At 39.5% G+C, this 22,699-nt stretch overlaps 1 protein-coding gene and 1 long non-coding RNA gene across 2 annotated transcripts in view; one reads left to right on the forward strand and one right to left on the reverse strand.

The window, feature by feature from the left end:
- LOC104943140 (diacylglycerol kinase eta-like) overlaps nucleotides 1-22,699 on the reverse strand; it is a 52,657-nt gene that overhangs the window by 20,822 nt on the left and 9,136 nt on the right. The gene's annotated exons all lie outside the window — the stretch shown is intronic.
- Nucleotides 15,486-22,699, forward strand: part of LOC104943137 (uncharacterized) — an 11,576-nt gene continuing 4,362 nt past the window's right edge. The window contains exons 1-3 of the long non-coding RNA XR_798084.1: nucleotides 15,486-15,626; nucleotides 15,713-16,133; nucleotides 18,736-18,738. This is a non-coding gene — a long non-coding RNA (uncharacterized lncRNA). The remainder of the gene's footprint in view (nucleotides 15,627-15,712; nucleotides 16,134-18,735; nucleotides 18,739-22,699) is intronic.

The following is a 22,699-nucleotide window of genomic DNA, read 5'->3' on the forward strand; positions in this document are numbered from 1 at the left end:
TTTCAGACACGTAAACTCTTCAAAAATCACCAGGGGTCACTGCTATTTAACCTCGTAGAACAAAATGTGATCTGTCTCTTCAATTTGTCTCAAACACAGAACTTATTTCCAGCTATTTTCCAAAATCCTATGGAGAAAATGCATTGTTTTTTGTCGACGGAACCGGAAGTGGTAAAAATGCTAACTTACTTCCGGGTTTTAGGACGCGTCACTGCGGTTCTCTATTGCATCCAGTCAGCAACATGGTCAAAATAAGTCAAACGCTTCAGTTAATCACATGTTAATATAGGGTTACTGTTAGAAATTAAAATCAATATTTAATGATATAAGATAGTTTAAACATACAGTAATTTTATTTCCGGTTAGCATTTGCTTGTGGTTAAAGTTTATTTTGAAAAGCTATTCCGGAAGTGATACCCGAAGTACCAACAGTAGGCTTGACTAGGCTAGGTTTTAACAAAAACGCCGTTAAAATGCATTAAATAAAAAGTCATGAAAGAGAGTATGAGGAGAAAAGGCGTGTTTAGTTATGTATTGAATGTACAATGTCTGAATCCTCTGTTATGCGCAATAACGGACATTGAAGACCAGAGGCGGGTGGACCCCCTGCTACGCCAACCGGCACATGAGGAGGAGCCAACGGAGGGTATATAACAAGCCGACGTGCGTGTTTGGGTCTCTCCTTCGCTGCAGACCCGAGAACACAGCTGTTTTCTCAGAACCATCTCCTGCTTGTTACATTACCGCGCCATTTAATTAAAGTACCCATTTGAACCTTTCTCAGAGACTCCATTGTCTCTTACTTTTAAAGCTTCTCTCCAGGGACGCGGGAACAACGGACAAAAGCTAATATTACCAACATTAGCAAAGTGCGACCATAGTGAAAACTGAATATCGACCAATTTATCAAAGTTAATATTCTCTACAATGGTGCCACTCACACGGTCAAAATTGACATTATTTCCAATTAGAGTCCAGTTGTCTGCTGTGTAATGAGGCCAACATTTGACGAGTTGTAGATACAGATGAAAGAGGGGACACTGTTCATATTTAATTGGATTTGTTCCTTCATTTATTCCCTCCATTAATCACAAGAGATACAAGTTTGGATAAAACTCGAGAGAAGGGAACGAAGCATCTAACCTTTCCAACATTATCCAAGTGGTCTATTTAGGGCACTTTTTAAAGCATGTTGTATTACTAAATTGGATGTTTGCTATGAGTGTGTGTCACATTATAAGGACGGTGGACTATTTGTCACATGAAAAGAGAGATAAAGTGAGTGGATGTGACCCTGCGCTCCACCCCTGTCCTCTGTCTCTGTTATCGGCAGGTTTTGTAAAGTGATGGATGGGGCAGACGTCCCTGTTTTGGAATAATCTGATTCCTCACCGCTAAAGTTCATCCCGCTGCTCTAAACGACTTGACCTCGAGGATTAAAGTCTCTGTCAGACATCTGAACTTCGTGCCGGAGCCGCTCCTAGTTTTGACTTTGAAAAACTTCTGGCAATTTATGGACATCTGATCTGTCAATTTGGTTGACAAATATGATTTTTTTTAAGTCTCAAAAACATAGGGATTGATTTAAAACATGCATTTTAAAGAGGACCTATTAGGCTCTTTGGGGTTTTCCCTTTCCTGTAGTGTGGTACATTTGGGTTTGTGTGCATGTAAATGGTTTGCAAATATTAAAATCCCTATGTTCCCTCTAGGGCTGCTCAATTAATCGTATTTTAATCGTGATTACGATTATGGCTTGCAACGATTACGAGAACAACGTAATCAAAATAAAACGATTATTTTGTTATTATTATTATTACTTTTTTTTCTTTTTTTTTAAGAATCTTCTTTTTTTTAATTTTTTTTTATTATACTTCAAGTTCAGGGTAATCAACTGTCTAAAACATACTGTTCAAACGTTTTTTCTCCAATAAATTGATGTTTTCAAAGTAAATGGATAATCGTTTTTAATAATCGTGATATCAATTGACCCAGTGGAGTGAGTGGAATATGTTGAATATGTTTTACCAAAATGTTGGCTATATGTTACAGTGCACTGCAACATGTTTGTTGATCTTGTTTATTGGTATTTATTATTTTTGATATTATTTATTTAAATGTAGATATGAATTTATAATTTATTTTATTTTGTATTGGTTTTTCAGTTGATTAACCTGAACGTATAATCCAACAGTTAAAAAGTTCAAATTATTATTTGTGTTTGTTTTAAAGTACAATAAATGGATGTTTTCAAAGTCAATGAATAATCGCATTTAATGATCGCGATTACAATTATTGACCCAAATAATCGAGATTATGATTTTTGCCATAATCAAGCAGCCCTAGTTCCCTCCAGATGAAAATTAACAATACCTAATCTATAATATGTGTTTTTTGTTGAAGAGGACCTAGAGGTTTAGAGACTACAGTAAAACCAACAAAATCATGGTATTTATATAAATGGATATAATTAGAAATTATGTTGTCATCTGAGTTTCATATATATTACATTTTTACACTAAAAAAAGACATAAATATATACATTATATAACAGTTACTGTATCTGAAAGCTATACTTGTTTATAACCTTGATTTTTAATCCAACCATTAGTCACTTGACCAGGATATGTTTGACTTGTTTACAGAGGAATAAGCAGCACCCTAATTAAACACTAAAAACTGAAGTTTAAATGTCACATAAGACATTTTTCAAACATGCACATATGTGAAAAATCGGTTTAAATTCACAGTTTCAAGTTACAGTGCCTAAAAATGCACAACTAAGCTTCAATTTAAAGTGCACCTATCATGCTATCTTTAGGCAATAGCATAGGTCTCAGATATATAAAAATATATAAAAAACATGTCTATGAAGTGTTTTGCTCAAATTACCAAACAGATCACCCATTCTAGCCATGCCTCATATCCCTCTATTTCACTTCCTGTTTCAAAAGTGCTGATTTGGGGTATAAAGCTTTAAAATAAAAAAGGAGGGGGCTGAGCTCATGCGGGACCCGGCAGCTACTATCTAAACTAAATACTGCCGTGAGGAAACGCCATATCATGGATTATCATGGATTATTTCTGAAACAGTATGGAGCTCAAAGGCTTTCTCTCTTGCCGGTTATACCACAAGGTGAGTTCCTTTTTACTTCCTGCTTCTTCACACACATGCTCTCCAGTACAGGTTAGCTCTGAGTGTTAGCGATGCTAATGTAAACACCGACCATATTACGTCCAAAACAGTCGGGCATTGTTTCTGATAGCAACGTTTCTGATAGGGCCGTGGGTCCACATTTCAGATATTACGTCATATCGGACGCAAATCTGGATCGGCTCCGTTGTTCCCCCGTTTTTAGAGATTTGGGTACGGAGGAAAAGAGAGAGGGTTTTATTTCCTGACGCTGCGTGAGTTCCCCGACACACCGGGGACACATGTTTATGTATAGAAGACATCAAAAAGTGCATTTTGCATGATAGGTCCCCTTTAACAATAAGGCACCTTCATTACAAACTATTTAAATCCTAATATTGTAACTTTGTAACTCAGCAATGTTTTAACTTTAACAAACAAGACAGAAGAATTGTGAAAGAGTGAACTTTGAGCTGGTAAACAGGGAGTAAGCGCTGCAAAGTGTTGAAACTCTTGCACAAGCGGAGTCACTGCACTGTGGCTCAATGCATGTGTGTTCACGCTAAAGTATGTGCGTCGGTCTCGGGGTGGGTTTAAGAGGGTTTCTCTCCTGAAACTCCTCTCCTCGTCATCCTCACCTTTCCTCCTCTCCCTCCGCTGTTTCTTTTGAAGTGTTTACACAAAACGCACAAAGTTAAAATAACCCTAGTCATGCGAGTGTCCGAAAGAAGATAAATCCACACGCATAAACACGCTGGCTGACGGAAATACATGGCCGGCGTGTTTTGACAATCTTCCAACGCGCTGATGCTCTATTTGTTTAACAAAATGACCTCCTAAATTTAGACTCCATATCCCCGAGGAGGCTCTAAAAATGTCCCGGTGAGCGTGCACATGGTTTTATTACACGGGTAATGTGTGTGTCTGGATTCTTGTGGTTGCAAGAGGAATTTGGGTTTGGAGTATTTTCATAAAGGGAGAAATAAACAGCTTCTGGACACTTGACTGGGAGAATAAGGCCTCTCTTGATTTAAGTGTTAAAGTACACCTTTGTTGGCATGCATATTTAAATCCTGACCCCCACCTTTTAACTGGAGCCGGTACGTCAGCATATGCTCTGATGGTGGAAGTGTGGGAAGACTGCAGTGTGTGTGTGTGTGTGTGTGTGTGTGTGTGTGTGTGTGTGTGTGTGTGTGTGTGTGTGTGTGTGTGTGTGTGTGTGTGTGTGTGTGTGTGTGTGTGTGTGTAGGCGGGTTATTCTGTGTGTTTATGTGAGTGGGCGCCTGCTGTACATGAACTAGAATGGTCTTATATAGTCTCATCAGCTCTTTGTGGTCACATCATGTACACTGGAAATATGTTGTGTAACCACAGAAGGAAATTATGATGGCTCTGCTGAACTCAAACGTGATTACTCAGATTTACTTGGCATTCAAATGGGATGTTTGTGTCGAAAATGTGCTTTTTGTTGGATGTTTGTGCCGAGTTTAAGCACTGCAGCATAAAGGGACAGTGTGTAGTCGACAGATTGATACACACACACACACACACACACACACACACACACACACACACACACACACTTGGATTATTACGTTGTAAAAAGGTGTGCTTTTGTGAGGACAATGTTCATGTAGGTCAAGGTTTAAGTCAAATACTTCAAGCAAGTTAAATAAGGTTAAAAAGTAAAAGAAAATCAACAAAATGTTATATTATATAAAAATAATTCTTTGCATTTCTGATCTCAATGTTGGAAAAGGATGTCTTAAAACTTGCACGGGAATTTTCCAACTAGTGTAAAAATGTAACAAAGTCACTATTAACTGATTACATCTAACTGTTACCATAAATGGTCGTCAGAGTGTTTTAAAGCCCTGATCTCAAACGTGAGAAGACGACGTTAAAAAGTGGGAATTTCCATCTCAGTAAAAACAAACCTGCCTTATCAAATACCATAAAGTGTTTCCTTGTTTCTATCAACGCTAAAAAGACTTAGGAAGCAAAGCAAAATAGGAGAAACAGGTCAACTAAAAGGCAGATGGAGTGTGGAAGTTTGCTGAAGACATGATTTCGTCCCTCTTGTATAACAGGTGGGCGTTTGCATGTGTGCGTTTGTTTTTGCCAAATTAAAGCACGTATCCCTGCGTCTTCCTGTGAGTGTGTGTTCCCTGGTAATATGACGGGCAACAGATTGATACACAGCATGCCGGTACACTCACACTGACAGACTTCTGCAGGAAGGAAAGAAACAGAACTAAAAGAAGAACTTGAGACAGAAAAAAGGCAAAAAATAACAACTTTAGTGAATGTTGTCACAAACAGGAAGGCCTGATGAAAGGGAGAAGTAGAAAGAAAGGGAACTCGATGCGTAAACAGAGAGAGAGGAAGGTTGGGGATTTACCATATACAGTAACAGCCTGTTTCTAGAATAAGCTTTCTCAAACATAGACATGGACAAAAATAGACGTTCTACAAAGGAGTTCACGAGTGGTTAGCTGCCGGTGCGGAAAGCATGACAAACGTGTGTGTGTGTGTGTGTGTGTGTGTGTGTGTGTGTGTGTGTGTGTGTGTGTGTGTGTGTGTGTGTGTGTGTTTTGACATGCGTAAAAGATATGTAGGACACTTCTTTCTCTTGAAAATGAAACACTAGCAGACAATCGTGTTTGCTTGACCATTTCTCTCTCTCTCTCTCACTCACACACTGACAGACACATTCAATAAAACAGAGGCCGTCTTAAACAACGACCCAATAAACACACACCTTTCCTTTCACACACTAATTTCCCATCTTGCCCCTCACTCTTCTTATTCTCTTTCGCCCACCCATTCTTCTTCTCTCATTGTTCTCGGCGATATTCGATCAGCGCTTTGTTTAGAAAACAGTGAGCTCCCTCGGCCCCGCTCTGCGTTTCTAAGGATGTGGCTTTTTAAATTTTTTCGCAAACATCAGTTTCTTTTCCTGGTAAAGCCCTTTTGTGTCTCGGTGGTGTGCGAGAAGCGTTTCGGGTGTGTATCAGCGGGGGGATTTTGTGCGTGTGCAAGTGTGTCGGGCTTCATTACCCAGATTGAGAAGCTAAAAAAGACCTGTGGGTATTTGTTTTGCCTTTCTGATAACTTGCCAATACCTCTAATATGATTCAGTGTCTGGCTCAGCTTTAAGCTCGATGACTCAGGAGCAGAGTGGCAGACGCAGAGGCAGCGTGAGACAAAAGGCAGAGTCAGGGAGCGAGTAGAGATGAAAATGGCGAGAGTTGGCTTTGGTGCGACTTGGGGCTGGCTAACGCTCCGTCTAATATGATTATAAATTGTCTTGTCCGCGTCTTTTCGTGCCAGTTGTGTCCTTGGACCGAGTTTCGGGGGGGTGGAGGCCTCGTTCCAATCCTGGAGTCAAGTGGGAATAAGTGAAAGGACACTTTATTTAAAAACCTTTATTTAAACCACAGCGATACAGTGGTGCAGTGATTTTTGTAGGCCGATCCATGTTAGCATTGCAAGGGCTACCTAGACTAAAAAGCAAAGGGGTTTTTCTTTGGATTTTGGTATACTGCAGAAAATAAGTACTTTGGCAATCACACCTTTATGATACTTAGACTTGCTACTACACATAATAACACCCTTTTTCAGATTTTTGAAGCGTTAGGCAATAAACGAAATAAGTTACGGTCGCGTGACTTCGCGTCAACACCGCTAAGCTAACGGCGGCTAGTGTTCAGCATGATGGCGTTTTAGTAGTCTCATTTATCAACCTGTTAGCAACCGGTCTTTGTATGACTTACAGGAGATTCAGACATTCACGTGTGAGATATTTAGTGAGATATTTTATTAAATCTCTTGAGTTTGTGTTAAATAGCGACCTTAAATATTTAAGGCCTCAAACTGTTTCATAAACATTCACTTCAAGACAATTAAACCGTAAGTTAAAAAACACCCATCTCTCCAAAACGAGCAGTCCATTATCAGACAGGCAACAAAAATGGTGTCTGATCCCATCCACATACTCCACCCAGAATTCCAGCTCCTACCTTCTGGTAGAAGATTCAGGGTTCCCAAGAGCAGGCTGAACCGCTATAAGCACTCATTCCTACCTATGTCCATTAAGCTTCTTAACATTCACATGAAATGAAATGTAGTCAAATGTAATGAAATGTAGTCAAATGTAATGAAATTTACTTTTTAAATGTTGGCCATGAGGGATGTGCAATAGGTAGCCATTGTCAGTATGTGTGTCTGTGTATTGTGTGTGTTCAAACGGTGTGATGATATGTGTATGTCTCTTAATGTCTACTATGTTTGTATATGTACATGTATGCGGAACTGCAGGACGGAGACCAGAACAAATGTCCTTACGGGGACAATAAATTATATCGTATCGTATTGTAAGTGATAAAATGCTGACTAATTCCCAGGTTTAAGACTTATTCCTGCACCACTCTCTGAACCAAATGCAGCGTTGAAAGGCTGTCAGGTCTGAGTGATGGAGTCTGCCAACCTCATCAGCTTGAGTCACAAAGAGTGTCCAATTCTCAATAATGGAGATGCTGTTGATGTGACACATTTTGCTTAAATTAAATGAAGGTGTTGGCGGACAGACGCCAGCAGGAAGTCAGGAAGCCAAACCCAAAGAGAGCAGAGTAGATGTGACCGTTAAGTATCTCAAGCCATTTCTTGTCTTGACCTCTACTTGAAAAGTACAGAATAAGACAGTCCTTTACAAAAATAATTCTTAGTCGACTAACCGAATACGGTTTTCAAACCAAATTTCTTAGAGCACTTCCAAAAGCAACACACTTTCAAGTTACTATCATAAAACACATAGAAAATCAGACTTGTTTTAGGCAGAATCAGTAACAATTTGCCAGAAAATTGACAAGCAGCTCTTTTAAAATGTTATTTATTGTGTTATTGATCAATAAATTATCAATTCAGCTTTAATCTAGAACTACTAAACTCACTACAGCACTAACGGGTAGATCAACCTGGAAAATCAAACATTTGTCAATGAAAAAAAAAAGTGGTTTCCCTTGTGATCAGCAGAATACAACGCTTGCTAAATGAATCAGCGAAACTGAGACACAGGTCATGATCTACCTTTTGATAATGGGTCTGATTTTATAACACATTTGCCTACCGATCGAGCAGCAGGTGAAATCCAGAGAAAGCTGGACTCTCCGATGCAAAGTTTATGACTCTGAGGACAAACCGCATTTACTCCCTCACACCGGCTACTTACTGGAAGAGAGTAAACACGCCGACGCAGCTTCAGAACAAACACAAGGTCTCTGCAGGCACATTTCCTACCGCTGAACAACACACTGCCTTCAAATCAACTAGGAACTTTAACGCCAACTTTAACGCTTCTTTCTTATTAGTAGTTTGACAAACAAACTCAACTCGAGGTACTCTGTCCGTTGTCTATCTATTCCAAGAACGTAACATCCTAAAACCTTCTGCCAATTAAGTTTGAAAAGAAAGACACTCTAACCCTTTAGTTAAACTCTAACTAAAGTCATAAACTCCATTGAATGACGAAGACCTTTGATTTCTTAGGAGTGTTTGTGTGTACACTTATGTTTTGCCGAATTAATCTTCAAATTGATCATTTAATACATTTACTGTGCCTTTGTATGGCAATTTGCGGTCCTCTGTCCGCTGTCTACTCCAAAAACGTAACATCCTAAAACGTTCTGCCAATTAAGTTTGAAAAGAAAGACAGTAAATGCACTTCAGTTAAACTCTCAGTGTTTCCCATACATTGATTTATTTGTGGCGGGCTGCCACAATTAAATATCGTCCGCCACAAATGGATCTCGTAAAAAAAAAAAGAAACTATTATAATATTTATTTTTTTTTTTTTTTGGTGGTCTAATGGATAGTGAGTTGGCCTGATGATCGGAAGGTTGCGAGTTCAAATACTGCCTGGAACACCACTACTAGTATGCCCTTGAGTAAGGCACTTAAGGCGTCTGCTAAATGCCTAAATTGTAAATTATATTTTTGGGAGAATAAAACCCACAGATCCTCAACTCCGATGTGTTTCACTCATTAACAACGCAACACAGAGCAACAAGAACGTTTTCTACAGTAGCCATGAACTCGCATGTATTTTCTTATTTGAGGGGGGGGGGGGNGGATGAATGCATGGACCACCCGAATAGGTTAAGGGGACCACCCGAATAGGTTAAGGGGCCTTTGGCTTTTCTTGCCGGGGGGATGCGGTGCCCCCACAAATAGAATCAAATTCTGTGGGAAACACTGAACTCTATTTTCTGGTCCAAAAAGACTGGTAGAAAACTCCATCCACTGATGATGTGTTAGAGTTGAAAGCTTGTGTGTACACTTCTTTGCCGAAATCATTTTCAAACTCATAATTTGATATATTTACTGTCAGAAGAAGTCAGAAGTCCCTGGCTATTTCACAGTCTACACACAAATAGCCTTTTTAGTCATGTTCTCTCTTTCGCCGTTAGCTATCAGTCAATCACTGTGCGTACGGTTATATCTCCGTGTATCTGTATCTCTCACTTCCATTATGACACACAGCAGTGTAAAAATAAAATGTGTTTTTTTTAGAAGGGAAGTCACATCCTTCCGATACAGTCACCCTGCTGCGTAAAATCATGAGTAAGAAGCATTCATAACTAATAGATAAAGAGAGCTTTTTGCTCTGCTTTTTGTTCCCATCTTTCTATTTTAGGTTTCTTTACTCCACTTTTTACGCCTAAAAAGCATTAAAACCCGTCTAAATACAAGATGTCTCCATATTTTTTGTAGTATTTTAGTCAAATAACAATTGATTAAATGCCTGGTCGGGGCGAAGGTTCCCGTTTCATCGTGTTACAGCGTGGGGTCATGGTTCTGATTAGATAGACTTCATATTTGCATGCTGTAGCAGGCCACAAATCCAGTAAATGGCCTCATTTGGCATCAGCTTTCAAATCATAACTGAAGTGCTTTAAATAAGCATTCAAAATAACCAATGGTGACTCAATGAGTCGTGAAATATCATTGTAATACATGTTTGTTATAGTATATATGACTGCATGTTCATACATAGCCAGAAATAGCAGCAGAGTTAGCATTAGCAGTAGTGATATCAGAGCCAGTATTTAGTACCACTTGTAGATAATGAGGATTATAAACAGCAGCTAATGGGTGTCTACCAATCAGATGTGCTTGGATACTTAACCCCATATCGCTCCTGTATGCAGATGTATCTTTTTTAGGATAAAAGTTTCAACAAGGTGACACATGACGTAACAAAGTGAAACTGCCAACGCCAGAAGTTAAGAAAAAGGGGAGCCCTCCCTCGCTATACATCAAGCAGGAAGTGAAACACACGCCAACACAGGTTCATGACACACGAGAGGTATCTTCTAACAGAGAAAACACACAACAAAGATTTCCCATCAGCGCTGTTGGTGTGACTTTAACAACGCCTTTCTAATAAGAGATGAGCCAGCACAGGTCAGAAAAAACATACAATGAATAAAAAAACATTCACACGCCACTGTATCCTCACATGATCAAGCACGGGGTGGCACAAAGAGGTGTACCTCGGAGCCACCTGTGTGCCCGATTGTCTGCTGGCAAAGCTCCATCCACACAGCAGGCCCACAGTAGCTGCAACATCCATGATCATTATAATTACTGTAATTGTAGCAGATGTACGAGCAGTGAAAAGAGCCGCTGTGAAGAGGACCGAAAAAAACACGCCTCCTCCCTTCGTCAAACACACACACACACACACACACACACACACACACACACACACACACACACACACACACACACACACACACACACATGTACAAGTCATGAACAGATGTGTGTGTTTTTTTTTTCAAGCTGCTGAGTCACTGTTACTCCTGGTACTTCAAGTCGGAGTGTGACAGCAAATGGACACACTCAAAGAAAAGTGATTTAGCAAGGTGCATTAAAAAGAACGGGATAAAAACATGTATCATAATTGTGTTTGTGAGTGTGTGTGTGTGTGTGTGTGTGTGTGTGTGGTGACTGTCTCTTGCTTCCTGTTGAAGAGGTTTCACGAAAAAAAGAAGGGCTGAAAAAAGCAGAGTTTATTTTTGGCCTACGAGAAAGACAGAAACAACACGAAGACACACGCAGGGTTGAAGAGACGAAGTGTACACAGCAGTGAAAACAAAAACAAGGAAATAAAAAAGAATACAAAAAGGGAGAACTTGGAGAGATGTAGGAGTGTGAGTGTGTTCCCTGACAGCAGCCCAGCATCAGAGGAAGTGTTGTGGCCTCTGGGTTTTATTTATAGACACTATGGTGACTTAAGCGTGCACGACATGTCAAGTGGTATTCATTCTTAAATAAGACAGTCATCAAGTTGTGTGTGATGTTTTTGGATCAATGTAATGTAGTTTTCTTTGTTATGCAGATGTTTTCATTATAGCATGTTCTTGATTATTACTTTCCTATAAGTTTCAACTCATTAAAAAGAAGAAGAAGAGGGGTGTTGTAGAGGTATTTGTAGATATAGGGTAGTGTAACAGAGCATAATTTTAGCATAGCATTACAACATAGTAGGGGTGTAACGGTATACGTCCCTTCGGTACACGTGTGTACCGAAGGAATATAACGTTAAATGTAAAAAATTGAGAACGTGTCGCAGCGTTCAGAGTCATTTGCTCACATTGGGTTCAACGCGTCATAGAGCGACCAAGTCATTTCATTGGACGAGAGGCATACTATATGAGAGCTGGTCAGAGGCATGCGTTCAAATTTAGTCAGTAATTTGAGGAACTGTCGAAATGGTGAACGCAGATAAAGTTGAGCTAGAAAATCATCCAGCGTCATTGAAGTCTCACATTTTGGTTTCGCAGTTACGTACAAGGATGACGGAGAAAGACCGGTGGACCGAACCAAAGCTGTTTGTCGGCATTGTTCAACTAACATTGGTTACGCGGCTGGCAATACATCAAACGTGCACACTCATTTGAAAAGGCATCACCCGAACGTGAATATCACCGGTACCAAAACTCCCGCTAGCATTTAAGCCTCCACCACTCGCAACAAGTTCAGACCGAGCCAAAGCTATTACAAACACCAAATATCCTTATGTTGCCATGTTAGCAAAGCGCTACCTGGCTGTATCTGCTACCTCTGTCCCTAGAGAGGGTGTTCTCCACAGCAGGAGACATTGTTATTGCCAGCAGATCTGCCCTTTCAGCAAGCAATGTGGACAAGTTCATCTTTCTTTAAAAAAACATGAAAATACAATGAAAAGCAAGTCATAATGTCAAACTGGCTGCTTAGGTACGAGTAGAGTAAAGTTCAAATACAGATTATTTCAGTTCATCGAAATGCTGCACCTTAATGTTTATTTAATTATATTTTGTATTTATTTGAGTGAATATTCACAGTTTAATAATAATTAAAAAAAACAAAAAATATTTTATGTTTTGTGATTATTGTTTCTGCTGTACCGAAAACGTACCGAATCGAACCGTGACTTAAAAACCGAGGTACGTACCGGACCGAAATGTTTGTGAACCGTTACACCCCTACAAAATAGGCAATACAATTGTGTTTAAAAGCTAAAATATAGGAACAAACGGCCAGAAAAATTGACAAAAAAACGGATATTTAAATTGTGTACAGATAGGTTGTTTGTGTTCCACTACCATAAATCAAAAAGAAAAATAGGAGCTCGGTGTATCAAGATATAAAAGTTGATGATGCTAATTTTCCATTCAGTTGCAGTTAAATGATTTTGAAGAGGGTGCAACAACATGAAGTTATTAAAAGAGAAACTCAAACGCTGATATACTTTCTTTGGCAAATGTTTGCATTTCCATTCCACTTTTTTTAAGTCCAAATAGAAATGAACGGTGGGGGAGTTTTTGCACACTGATATTTGTTACAAAAATGATCCTAAACAGGACATGTATCACCTTGAATTGAAAAGGTGTGAGGGATATAAAGTTGACAGCATTTACAGACAAAGAACAAGTACATGTTCTGCTTATTAAAAACCAGTCAGTAAAAGTAATAAGTAAGAACAAACTATATTTATTTTGTTAACTCATCAGCTGAGCATCATAACTGGGAAAGTATAACAGCGAGAGCAAAACACCTGAACGTATGCTCTCTGTGTGAGGCTCTATTACACACACACACACACACACACACACACACACACACACACACACACACACACACCACCACCACCACCACCACACACACACACACACACACACACACACACACCTACCTTTCACTCACTGATAACACACTTTGGCACATTAGCAGCGCTACACACACACTCAACTGCACACCTGTCAAGACTGCAACGTGTTCGCTCATTAGTGATGACACAAACACACAAACAGCTGTTACTGACTGAGAGCGCACATTAGTTCATTAGTGACTACAAACACACACACACACACACACACACACACACACACACACACACACACACACGCACACACACACACACACACACACTCACTCCTCACAAAAGGACTGCCCACCAGACATGATCTCAGAGGACGAAGTGCAGCAGCAATTTCTGGGGTAAACGTTCAGGGACAAGGGTTAATATATATTCCATGCCATATCAACAACCTGGAGTTGTATAAATAAGTCTTATTTATTGTGAACAACTGGCCGATAAAGATAAGGCATTTAAAATACTCAAAAACACAATAAAGAGTTTTTCCGCCCGGTCTCGAATCGGGGACCTAAGGGCTAACTCTCTTAACTTTACCATTCATTCTCTATGGTAGTTCTTACACTGTGACTGCAATATATTTCTGGCCACAAGCGAGAAATTGGGGGCGTTGTTGCACCCTTTTGGTAGAAGTAAGGAGACCCCGTTTCCAGTGACAGAGAGTGAGAGACGGAGCAACAGCAGCAGGATCTTACAGATAGAGACGACATTACCGACATAATTCGACTTCTAGTTCTAACATCACGTCAGACTTATCAAACGTAAGTGGGGCTTCTTTTTCTACGACTGAATTAACACTTATGATATTGTTACACTGTTTTTGCAATAGTTGTTAGTTGTTAGATTGTCTTTAACTCTGTGTGTTGTTAGCGCTAAGGTACTGTAACTTTTGTTAGCTAATGTTACACTAACGTCATGTATTTACAGTAAATGTCAGCGTTCACAGCAGCTGATTTATTACTCATTACACATGGCAAAAGAGCTGTCATTATTTGACTCTTTTCATTGCAGCAGTTCTACTTACTACAGTACATTTTAATTGGGTAAATACTACAGTATTCAGTCTTAAAACTTGTGTTGCTATCTTCTATTATACTTTTGTTATTATTTTATGGCTAAAGATGTTACCCATCTGCTTTTCTGTCTGTCTGTTCATGTAATAGAAAAGTTGTTACCTAGTCATTACAAATCCCAATGAATGTAAACATGAAATAAAGTGAGTTCACTCACATTGACAGGGCAATACATAATGAATCTTCCTGCCCACCTGCCCACCTGCCTGTTTGTTTGTTTGTTTGTCTGCCTGTCTGATCATGTAATATAACATGTGTTACCTATACAAATCCTGGTTAACGTGAATGAATGAAATGAATAACTCTGCTAATATAACAGTATGATGATTTTTGCACTTCTTAATAATATGTTGCATTGTGTTTTTCTGTGTGCAGGAGATAATGAAGAAAACCATATTCTTCCCAGGAAAGATGAGTGTCCTTCAGGAAGGGTCCATCTGGCCACCTGAGACAGGACCCTTCAGAGGAGGGTATGAGAATAAAAAAAAATCCTTCCCTTCAGGACAAGTCTGCCCCTCAGAAGCATGTGAGGACAAATGCTCTCACTGAGGTCCTTCAGAGGGGATGTATCCGACCGACTCGAGGTGATGGGGGAGTACGTGCTACAGTTTGAAAAGTATAAGGGGAAACTGTACAGGTGGCTCCTAGAGAATGACGTCGGCTACACCCTCTACCTGATGGACAAGGTGGACGAGGAGGAGAGAGGTGGGACCTTCAATCCCCAAGGGCCTAGCAAGGAAGTACCTGTGCTCCAGGAAGCCTGCCCCACCAGTGGCGTCAGAGGGGGAACATACTGTCGGCTTTGGAGCCAGGGCCAAAGACACCTGNCAGAGGGGATGTATCCGACCGACTCGAGGGGATGGGGGAGTACGTGCTACAGTTCGAAAAGTATAAGGGGAAACTGTACAGGTGGCTCCTAGAGAATGACGTCGGCTCCACCCTCTACCTGATGGACAAGGTGAAAAAAAACGTACATTTCATTCTGACAAATCACATCGTCACGGTGTCATACAGTATAGTGCTCACGTTTTAGGTAAAGTTAAGTCATGATATCATCGTCTCTGTTTTCATTTTTCACAACTTCTTAAATGCTGCTTCTTAATTTCGATATATAATGTGTACCACTTGTCTCTTGCCTGTTTGTATCTCATCGTCCCAGATTCATCACCACATAATGTGGCCCCTGTGGAAGCTTAGGGAGACACTGTCCTCGATGAAGGTATGGATATCTGAGACACTGTATTAAAGCAGTCATTTATATAGAGCTTTATTTAACTGTATCTGATGTAACTGTGTGTTTTACAGCTCTGACTTGCCCGGGGAAGTATATCCACTGCCCCTCCAGAGTCTTCTCCTGATGTAATGCACAGGGCATGGAGAAGGAGATGACGTGGCCGGAGTTCCAGCAGTCGGACTTCTATGATGCTGAAAGGGACAGATGGATTGCAGACAAAAGGAAGCCCTAACCTACCCTCACATACACACATGCACGCGCCACTTCCTGGGTCTACTAAGTTTCATACTAATAACATATAAACTAAGACGTTTTGCCTGCAACAAAAATGAGACCCCTAAACTATCAGCCTTTTCACCGTCCTGACATTCCTGCCAAGAACAAAACAGTTTTGGTTAATGCCCTCAAAAAACTCAATTCATAATAAAGAATAATAATCATTTCAGGGATTTCTATAGGTCCTCCACTCCAACCTTGTCGGTGCTGGGGCCTGCACTAGAATATTATATACTACACTAGAATAAATATAATTATTGCACTACAATAAATAAAAAAACAAATACCAAGTAATAGGGTATAAATCACTAAAATTAGAATAGAATGCAGAATAGTAACCATACAATAACATGAGGTGAAAAACATTTCAGATAATGGATGGTGGTGATATCAAATAAATCTATAACAAAACAATACACTATCTTCTAAATTATAATATTACATATTAAGGTGCAATACAACATATCATATAGTCCAAAAATACAAAGAATATAATATGGTTCAATTCTTTTTTCAGGATCTGATTGTTCTCTCTGTATTGTGTTTTCAGTATTTTTTATATATCTGTAGTTATATTTATATTATTTCCTATATTTGATGTTTCAGCTGTTTTTGAATAAATGATCTTGAATGCATCACTGTGACTGTCTTTACTTGATAGAGGAAGTAATAGTGATAGAAAGAAGAATTAAGCACACTCATATGCTCTATGTAAACATCTGTACAATCAACATATTTCAAACATGTTTATAAGTAAAAATACAAAAAAATTATATAAAACATTATTATTACTAATATTAAGATATCATTATTTGTGTTATTATTGTTATGATTGCTATATATTAAGGTTAAAATAACTTATAAGAGGCAGCAAGAAAGAATAATTCATTTCTAACTCCAAATATCTGTTTCAACTCTAAATGTAAACGTTTGAAAAGATAAATGTAGTATTTGTGTATAATGAGCAACATTTTGAAACCGAATGTGGGGATTTTAGTTTGGATCAGGTGGGATTCGAACCGTCGTTCTTTTGAAGAGGCTTCTGGCCAATAGAAAGTCCTCTATGGGTATACACGGCTTACCCTCGCGTGTTAGGCGAACGTGATAACCACTACACTACAGAAACAGTGAAAAGACTATCGCTAATTAAAAATCTAAAACATTGAACATTCCTTAAAGATATTCGTACAAACACATAACAAACCTAGACCTAACAACATCAACAGAAAGCTTATTATTTAACTTTAATTACAAGACGTACTGACACATTGGAATGGTGTGTATGGACTAGTGGTGGGCGGATCGATAAAAAATATCGATGTATCGCTACCAACGTTGGTGTGATCGATACTTAAAGAGCATCTTGCAGGTTTTTATTTTTTCTACATTTATGCTTAAACTTGCTTGAAAATTACAATTAAAAAAGTGAATGCAGGATTTGATATGTTTTACGAGACATAAGGGCAGGAATTCAGAGGGAAAGGAGCAATTTTGAGCTCTGCTCTTAAAAAAGGCTTTTTTTTAAGGTCATACGTCAAACGCATCATATTACATTACACAGGGGACACATCTCCGCTCTCTATTTTTCGTTAGTTTTACATTGTATTTCACCATTTGTAATCATGGTGCAGTATTGTGTTTGTGCAGGTTGCACAAATACCAGCCTGTCAGGACATCGAGTCCACAGTAAAAAGGACCGGAGCTAGCGTTCGTTCCTGGGTGCGTTGTGCATCCACCTCCCTGCAGCACATACTCTCCACAGCTTTATCAGGAAACCGTATTATTCTCTCTTCCCCCCCCCCCCCCCTTCGCTGCTCTCTCTCTCTCCCCTTCGGTACACGGCACCGTAAGACATAGTGTGGAGTTGCATTAGGAAACGCTGTGGTGGCTGTACTGTTCCAGCAGTCTCCTTTGTGTTTGTTTGTTTCCCCCTGTCTGTGTTGTTTGTACACACAAACAACACAGACAGGGGGAAACAAACAAACACAAAGGAGACTGCTGGAACAGTACAGCCACCACAGCGTTTCCTAATGCAACTCCACACTATGTCTTNTGCTAGTGGATCGCCGGAGCTGTTAGATTAACATTAACATGCTTATATTGTAGTTCTAAGTGCAATGCCTTGCGGCCTGTAGCACCGTCCTTGATGGAGCATATGTGTGGGCAGGAAAGGAGTGAGCAGAGAGTAGAGCAGTTGTCGATTTTTGTTCTGTTTTCTGTGACTATCTGCCTCACCCTCTCAGACTTTCAGTTGCGCGCGCTACTAAAGAGACGTGTTACCATGGAAACCAAACAATGGTGTAGCTGTATTAAAGTCGGAGTGGAAACAGTCCTGAGTAAATCTGATTTTGTCAGAAATCGGGAGAAATGCGGGAGAAATATGACCCCGGGAGGAAACCGGGAGAGGGCAATGAAATCGGGAGTCTCCCGCGAAAATCGGGAGGGTTGACAAGTATGGTAACAACACTTATTTCTCCGAATTTACTGTGGATTTCCTACATGGCACTTTGGAATCAAACCCACACTATATTTGTTCTTTTTTATCTGCATCTCACTCCCAGTGCAGAAATCTGTGTGGGTGTTCACTGCAATGGAGATGAGGACGAGTGTATGGGTGTGTGTGTGTGGGACGGCAAACTAAAATGGCTTGAGGAGAGTGCATGAGTGTGTGGGATGGCTAGTGTTGTGTGTGTGTGCGTGCTTTGATTTATGCCCTTGGCTTGATGTGATACAGCTGCATGGTGTGTGGGTCAATACTGAGAGATATGGAAAAAGACGAGGAGAGAGAGATGGAGGTAGACAAAAGGGAGAAAATTAGTAAGTGGAAGATGGAGAGAGATGGAGGCACAGTGGAAAGTAGCAGAGAGAGGCTGATCCAGAGTCAGTTATATAAGCAGTGGGCTTTAATACCCGTATTTACTGCACAACAGGTTGACTGTAGAGGAGGCGGCCCGGCTATTTAAGACGTGGTGTTCAGTCGCTTGTACAAACATTGCATAAAACACATTGTAACCTTAGAGTGGGACAAACAACAAGATAACACATTTGCAAAGTTGTTTATTTAAGGAATGCCTTGATGGGAGTCCTTTAAATTATTACATTTGTATTTTTGTGTTATATTTACTTTTGAACTTGTAGACTATTTATTTATTTATATGATTATATTTTTGGGGTCAAAAGTTACTGGGATCTTACTGGGTTTAACTCAAGTTAATAATGATGATTTCACTAAAATGGTCTTTCTGGATGTGTACCCTTCTGTCTTAAAAACCATAGCATGACACAATCTAATCGTGAAATCAAATGTTATAGTGACACCATATTAGTCAAACTTTAAAATCTATATCTGTCTTCCTGTTGACTCATTCTGTATAAAGCTTGTTAATTAAAAATGTTTCTTGGCATGTACTTTAGTTTAGAGATTCAAAAGGTTAATTTTTGTTTCTCCCAGTACGAACAAACCTTCTCCAATGAACTTTTAAAACTACCCGCTGTGGGCAAAATACTTTTCACTCATAATAAACCCAATTTCAACGTCTCCTTTAACACACGTTTACTTTACACTAACCAGAAATCCCTCACCTCCAATATCACATCTTGTATTTGATAGGTAATCTATAGTAAAGCAGCTAACTTGCAATGAACCCTATTGGACACAGCGTGCATTATTGATTTGCTGTAATTAAATTACTCCACATAGGCTGTTAATCATACTTGACTCGTGTATTCACACACACACACACACACACACACACACACACACACACACACACACACACACACACACACACACACACACACACACACACACACACACACACACACACACACACACACACACACATACCATCACTTCAGGGGACATTACATTGACTTACATGCATTTCCTGGAGACTTATCCTAACCTTAACCATAACCAACACATGTCTAACCCTAACCCTTACCAAGTCTTCACCCTAAAAGTAATGAGTCCCCACACGTGACTGTAAACAGATGTAGGTCCCCACAAGGATAGTAATGCTAGGACACACACACACACATACAGACACACACACTGATCTGACCTCAGGTTCTCCCGAGACTTCAGACCGTCCAACAAGGGGACTCCGTTTTCACAGTCAAAGGAAGCAGGAAGTCCTTTAAAAACTCTCCACTTTAAATTCAAGGAAAGAAAGAAGCTCTGAATAAAAGAGTTTCTGGGAGAGAACATTTATTTAGATTCTCAGAAATGTTCTCGAAAAGCGTCTCCTTGAACCAAATAAGAAAGCAAGTCTTTAACCAAATTTGTTTCAAATAATACATGTTTTCTTTTCATTTGGACATGAGGAACATTTTCAATTTATCAATATATTTTTTGGAAGAAAAACATACTCAAATATAGTTGAATTTAGATTGAATCTTGTTTACTAAGAATAAAATGCCAGTGTGGATGAATAAACACAACTTTAAACTCCCTGATTTTTATAAAGTTGGCTCCATTAGAAATGATTTATGTACATGTATATATTTAAATAACGAAAGGTGTCTATTTCGGTTGAGAAGTTTATCAAAAAGATGAAAACACAAGTTACCAAAGCAAACAACTCCATTGTCCCTTTTTGAAACCATGGGGAGTTATTTATAATAAAAAAAGAGAGAAACCACGCTTTCACTTCTCACTTCACTTCCTGTCTGTTCATTTTAAAAACTCTTTTCAGTATTTCTCTTTTGTGTCCAGTCTTATTTCAATTCCTAGCTTTTCATTGCCGCCACCTGGTTGTTCTTTATTCCTCCGGCCTTGATCTCTAGATGCACCTTCTCTTCTCTGACCTCCATTGTTCATCCTCCCGTACTTCCTTTCTTTCCTTTCATCCTCTCCTCTCTTCATCTTTCTACTCTGTTGCCCCTATTTTCTTTTCCCTTGCCAGCTTTTGGTCAGTATCACGGGGGTCAAACTCAATTTCATCACGGGCCACATAAGCATTAAGGGGGTTTTAACTTCAAGACTATATAAAAATACATATACAAATATTTAATATATATAACATTATATTACATTATTGCCTTTGCATTGGATTATTATCTGACAGGGTAATAACTTCATAATTAACTAGGTCTGAAAGCAGAAGTCTAGGGCAAATAATTGCAAGTCTCTTCAGTGAGAACGTCACAAAATGATTTCACAAGAAAAACCAAATTCTGGAAAAAAAAAAGTGAAATTTTAGAGCGAAAAAAAAGTGACATTTTGAAAAAAAAGTAATACTTAAAAAAAAATCTTATTCTGAGAAAAAGACAAATTCTAAGAAAAACGGCATATTTTGAAGAAAAAAAGTCAAATTCTGAGAAAAAAGTCAAATTTGAGATGCATTGTGGGACATGTAGTTTATGGGCAACGTGCTTCTGTAAAGTAGCATGTAACCTTATAATAAACATATTATATTCTTTGCAAGCTCTTATGGGGCCACAGAAAATGAAGTCGCGGGCCGGATTTGGTCCCCGGGCCTTGAGTTTGACACCCCTGATCTATACGATGTCTTTCTTTTAAGGTGAGGTTCACAGGTCAAGAATTAATTGGAGACAGTGTGAAGAATAAACAAGAATAAACTGGCCTTTTAAATTCACTTTTGAATACGTCTTCAGGTATAATTCATGTATTTTTCAACCTGGATCTTATTCTGGATGGACGTATTTTCTAGAGAAGATGGAAAACAAAGGTCTGGCAAACAAAATATTTCACACTCTTCTTCTTCCTCTTTCAAAATGATACAGGGAAGGGAACGATTCAAGTTAAGATTTAAGGCCGCCGCTATAATTTTAACCGCATTCATTGTCTACACTTTTTTGGGGAGGCTAATCCAACTAGCTTTCCCCGATACACAGGCTATTCAATGCTGTTATCAGATAAGACTTTAGAGCTTAGCTGGAAAGGACCAAAATGGGCTATGATTTTCAGTCACCTTTTCCAGGAGTGCAAATGTACTTGATTTATTTGACCGTCTTCTATCCTAATTCAAAGTTGGGATAAAGCTTTAAGTTATAAAAGTTGACAGCAGCAGGGCTCATCTTAAAGCAATACTCAAAACACAAAAACACAAAACCATTTACAGAAAATATTCCAATTAAGTCTAATATGCATTAAACTGTTTTAGGTGTGACCACGGCGACGCATAGGGCTTTCCAGGAAAGCTTTTCTTTAATGTTCTCTTTTAAACGCGCTGATTTAATGCAAACGTTTCGTTTGGGTGTTTCGCCAGCCAACCATGTTTAACCTCACGTCCCTTCACGATATCTCAGCACCGGGGGGGGGGGGGGGGCTGACTTCAGGGGTGAGTCGCCTTCATTTCCTGTTATTGATCCATCTCTCCATCACTCCTGCTGCTTTTCTCTTTCCAGTCGTGTGTTGCCTCTTCCTGTCATGTCTCCCTCATGGCTAATTCTGGCACCGTCTGAAAGGCCTCAGTCTGCAAAGGCCAATTAAGGAAAATGGTGTGTGTGTGTGTGTGTGTGTGTGTGTGTGTGTGTGTGTGTGTGTTTGTGTGGTGTGTGTTGTGTGTGTGCTGTGTGTGTGTGTTGTGTGTGTGGTGTGTGTGGTGTGTGATGTGTGTGTGTGTTGTGTGTGTGTGTGTGGTGTGTGTGTGTGTGTGGTGTGTGTGTGTGTGTGTGTGGTGTGGTGTGTGTGTGTGTTGTGGTGTGTGTGTGTGTGGTGTGTGTGGTGTGTGTGGGTGTGTGTGTGGTGTCTGTAGTTCACTAATGAATAACTAAGTGCGCTCTCAGTCAGTAACAGCTGTTGTGTGTTTTTGTTG

This window comes from Notothenia coriiceps, unplaced genomic scaffold, assembly GCF_000735185.1.
Source record: "Notothenia coriiceps isolate Sejong01 unplaced genomic scaffold, NC01 NC01_scaffold00005764, whole genome shotgun sequence".
In the NCBI taxonomy this organism is placed as follows: domain Eukaryota; kingdom Metazoa; phylum Chordata; class Actinopteri; order Perciformes; family Nototheniidae; genus Notothenia; species Notothenia coriiceps.